This window comes from Halyomorpha halys, unplaced genomic scaffold (assembly GCF_000696795.3).
Source record: "Halyomorpha halys isolate HHAL.00 unplaced genomic scaffold, Hhal_1.1 Scaffold217.1, whole genome shotgun sequence".
NCBI classification, from domain to species: Eukaryota; Metazoa; Arthropoda; class Insecta; order Hemiptera; family Pentatomidae; genus Halyomorpha; species Halyomorpha halys.
This window is the reverse complement of record NW_027114159.1, coordinates 777,069-782,351: the sequence shown is the minus strand read 5'-3', so window position 1 is coordinate 782,351 and position 5,283 is coordinate 777,069. Positions and strand designations below refer to the sequence as shown.

Here is a 5,283-nt window from a genome sequence, read left to right as displayed (position 1 = left end):
TGGAATAACAAATTTGGAAATATACGTAACAATGAAATGAAAATATAAACTAGCTGATTAATAACTATGTACAAATATAGTAGATATAGTAGATTGATAACATAATTATTTATATAAATATAAATAGGAGCAATAAATAAATGATACAGTGAGTAAAAATGTTATATTGATGATTAAAAACCTTTTAGTTATATAGATGAGTTTAAAGAATTAGCACAATTAATAATGGAGCATATGTAAAAACAATATTGTAAAAAGAAATAACAAGGGATAAGAAGAAACTAAGAAATATAAGATACGAGAGAAAAAAACTTACAGTTATAGGAAGAAAATTCTGGCTAAACTTTTTCTGCTGGCCGCACCCCCCGACTAGCTTTTCCTCTTATTATTTGTTATAATTATAAACAAAGCTTGCTAACATGATAAGTGGATCTATTCATATGAGCTAACCTATTCAACTCTATCCCACCACACAATTCCGAACTTGTATCGGCTACTGATTGTCATATTTTTTAATAATTAAGATTGAAAAATAACAGCAGGTTCCCAAGATTCTAATTTCGATCTCAAAGAGCATACATTTTAAACAAATCATACAATTTTTGTATTTTTTTTAACTATTATTTTTAATATTTTAAACTAATTAAAATTTGAGTAAGTAACTGATAAATCTCATCTTAGAAATGAGACGGTAACGCTAATAACTGTTTGGAATAAGTTTAAAATATACTTTGAAAATATTTCGAATGCAGACAATCATTCTAGTTTAATATTGAGAAGTGAAAAAATGTCGAAAAAACCCTACACAGTACATTGGTCACTATGGCTTCTGCATTATTTCAATATTTTTCCATTAATTTTTTTTAAATTATTTTTTCCAGAAATTAAACTTTTTTTGTTTAATTCTACAGAGTACGCAATGGCATATGTTTCAAGTCGTTTAAGAATAGCAAAAACATAGAAAATATTAGTGAATATTGAATAATATTGAAACAAAGCTGTACCCAGGAAATCGGTATTTCGCATGAGTAAGAGAAAGCGGTTGATAAAATTTAAACTAGACAATGTCTACACTAACCTCCAATTTTTTTATTTCTAACATTCGCTATGGATTAATTAAAAACAAAATTATCATTTTTTCTATATTAAATCATGGAAGATAAAAGTAAATGTTTTATGTAAGATAAAAATAAAAGTGCATAGGTAATTATTATATTAAAGTAGGCCCATATTTTTTTTTTTTTTTTTATTTTAGGATAAACCAAGTCAGGTTTGTTTTAATAATTGATATTTTAAAACCCCTAAATACAAATTTCTTTTAAAATCAAATGGACATTTTTGAAATAATTTTTGTTTCGAGAATTTCTATTTTCTCCCAATGTCCAATCTTCAAGAAGCTGAAATCCCGCTTTTAATGTATTTTATACCTTTCAGGGAGAAAAATTAGTTCCAAATAAAGATAAATTCTCATACGTCTTAAAAGAAATTTCCGGTTCTAATTTATTAACTTAGATCTGGTTCATAAAATTTCATGTACTTGAGATGATTCCAATCCCCTTGTACGTTTATTGAAATTTGTGGAGTCATGTTGAAATTATAGCAATTTTTGTGATTTTTGAAAGCAGAAAAAAGTGTGGAAAAAAATTATTTTTCGATCACAATTGAAATTAGTTTTTAAAGTTTTTTGGAGCAAGGAAAGTGAATGTCAACTTTATTTTACATTAAAAAAATATTCCACTTTGGTAGGTCTGTCTATAACAATTATGAGCTCTTATTATGGAATAATTCGGAAATAACAAACCAATAGATTTGTTTTCTGAAGTAGAATAAAAACGAAAATACTTATAATTGTATTAAATTATTTAATTAAACTAAATGTATACAAAAACTAAAGTCTCAGGTTTTATTAAAAGAGGATTAAATAAGATTTATTTTAGGGAAGGAAGTCAAATTCGTTATTAGCGTCCTCAAAATCTCATAAAAACTTAAATATATGGTACTTTCTAATATTTTTCATGAAATTAGTAGTGGATCAGGTGAAGTATTAACATTATGTAGAGATGTTTGATTATCAGGGATTAAGAAAACCTGATATTTGAAAAGTGATCGCTCACAAATCCTAAAGCTTTTAGAAAATAAAGTATTGCGTAATATATTCCAACAAAAGATAAAAAGGTCACGAAAATGCTACATATCACGGAAATGCGTAACCTTTAAATGATAAATATAAATGATGACACAGCGTCGCAGCTATAAAAATTTTAACAGTAGTATACAGTTTTTCAACAGGAGAACGGATTAATGTTATAGCATAAATGCGAACACCGTTCCAAGAAAAACAATTAAAAGGAGCTAAAAGGAAGGCTCAGAAAACAAGAGATAGAAAAACAGTAGGGGTATGTCTAATTTTGTGGATTTGGTTAAAGATGATATTTGGAGGAGTTGTTAACAAAAGCAAAAGCAATGCTCTTTCGAGCTATCGGCTAAGACCGCACGGGTTCACAATGATACAATATTCAGTAGTCATTCTTGTCCCTCAAAGATTTTATAAGTTATGGTATTTACTGACGGAAATAAGCTACTTGGAGTCCATTTTATTAATGTTCTAATGCATCCCTAATAAAATAAAGTCTGCTTGGTATAACTGGATTAACGGATTGTCCCGTTTTCCAAGACACAACTCGTACAGGATTCCAAGAGGAGACAAAAGTCAGTTATTTCACTCCAATAATCGATTACTATAACTAAAACTATGTATAATTACTTGTCAAAATTTTATGTGTCTGCCAAGTATAGTTAGGAGGAATAAAAAATGGCGCCTGTTACCAAACGTTAAAAATAATAATTTTTCAATTGGAGCTTCATATCGTTTAAACTATTTTTTTTTTTTTTTTATGGTGCGGGAGTAGTGGGGTAGTGCGCTGGGGTTATATCGTTTAAACTACCTACAACACTAGAAAACCTAATAGTAAATCATTTAATGGAAAGTAAATTAGCTAAAATATAAACCCAAACAGAGCTTTTTACGTTCAATATTTCCCGAGATACAATTTTTTAAAAAGTATCATTTCCTAATGAATTTACTGAAAAAATATATCTCAGGAGCCATGTGACGTAAAAATCGTTATTAGCTTCCAACTGAAACCTTGTTTAATATGCCATTAAGTAGTTTATGACATTTATCTCAGTAGAAGTGGCATTGTTTATGATATTTGCTAAAATAAATTGATTTATTTTTGTTCGGACAATGTTTCACATTCATATGCTAGTTTCATAAAAACTACTTCCCTTACGAAGATAAACGTTATAATCTGCTTTATAGTATATTAAACGTCCTTTAATTTTATTCCTGACAAATATCTGTACCCCTGTTGGTTCATGAGATATAGTGTTTTATAAATCAAAAATTTTGTCCGAACAAATAGAAATCAACATTTTTGGTATTTGTTTTGGAAAATATTATAAAAACTACTACACAGAAGAAGATAAGCGTTATAAACTGCAACATAGTACATTAAAAAGGCATTAACATGAGTGCTGGCAGACATCTGTACTTCTCATGAATCCTGAGTTAAAGTTTTTCTACAACAATAAATCCACTAACTTCTCATTTTTCAGTGTATATTTCATGAAGTGTTGCTTTTTTAAAAGCTGTATCTCGGGAACAATTGAATGTAAAATACTCTACTAGGGCTCATATTTTTAAATTTACTCTACTTTAAATTATATTCTGTTATAGATGTGAAAATATTAGGAATGATTCCAAGAAGTCGGTCAGATAGGCAAACATCGCCTTTGTCGCGGATTGCCCCGTATTATATTTAAAAAAAAAAAAAGAATGAAAATGGAGCTCCAATGAAAAATTATTTTTTTTTAACATTTCGAAATAGCCCCCATTTTGTATTCCCTGTAAGCTGTACTTGGCAGAATCACTAATTTTGACAAGTAATTATACGTGGTTTTCATTAAAGTAATAAAAATTATGGTGAAATAACTGACTTTTTTCCACAGGGCTCTTTCTTGTACTAAAGTGGTATTCATTATGTTGTGTTAAAAGTAAAATATTATAAGTAAAGGGTTGTGAGTAGCCCTATTAAAAGACATGTTATATATTAAATGCATAAGAGATCCCAGTGGATTTTCTGAGTAACTTGTTTCCTTAACCTTTCCTTTCAAACCTTCATGTTATTGTTTAATTCTAAGTTTTGACTTAATAAAGTAATTTATTACTAAATGCCTAAATTGAGTGAAAAGTGGAAGTATGGCCACTGAGGACCTTGTTGATCTTCTAACTTATGAGGAACAGAACCAAGAATTGCTAATTGACAACTGTCATTACATTATTATTGTTGTCAGCTAATGCTTTATTAGTTTTTAAGACATCCAAAATAATGTTAACACAATCAATAAACAAACTACGAGCAAGTAACCTAACACGACGACAAACAAAATTGTAACGAGCTCAGCTGGTCTGTTGTGTGGCGTTATTCTCCATTTAACATACCTAGTAACAGACCCTCAATCATGTGAAATGATATATTGTTTTAACATAGTAAAATAACGAAATATTTCTCCATTTAACATGAGTTTTTCCATTTAACACGCTATAACATGTTAAACTAAAGACCATAAATACTCCTTAAGTAAACAGTATTCATCAACCCGGGAACAACTTTACGTAAAACAATTTCATTACCTTTTCACGACTTGTTACAGCTACAATGAAGACATAACGGTATCATTCCAAAAAAAATTGAACAAACCAACGACTTCAGATTAATATTTACATAATTATTCAAATCGTATTCTACCCACCTATGAAATACGGATTTTCAAAAATCATGTCTGCTTTAACCACTCTTAACACATCACATTGAGATTCGAGATCGCTTATAACAAATTTTAAGTACTCCAGTAAATGCCAAAAAACAGCAATTTTCTTACAATGACCCGAAAAACTTAGCGGTATTTAACAAACAATTATGTATCCGTACGAACTGTATGTTATAACCATAAATACAACGAACCATTCTGATTAACAATTACAACCATTCATTTTTAAAGCTTGGTTTCATAAGATCAATTCGAGAAGATTAACCGTACTATCAAAGCAATAACAATTCTCTTGACTATAACAAAACATCAATATACTATACCCCATGTTCGCCAAACACAAACGCAAATAATTATGAAAAAGAGGTGGGAATTAAAAATATTAAATGTGAAAATACTGGAAGAACTAATGTCATACTAAGATTAAAAGTATTTTCTTATTAAACATTA

At 28.9% G+C, this 5,283-nt stretch overlaps 1 protein-coding gene across 1 annotated transcript in view; it reads left to right on the top strand.

Annotated features, from left to right (window-relative positions):
* The window catches only part of LOC106679755 (pancreatic lipase-related protein 2), a 61,228-nt gene that overhangs the window by 11,182 nt on the left and 44,763 nt on the right, over positions 1 to 5,283 (top strand). The window lies entirely within an intron of this gene.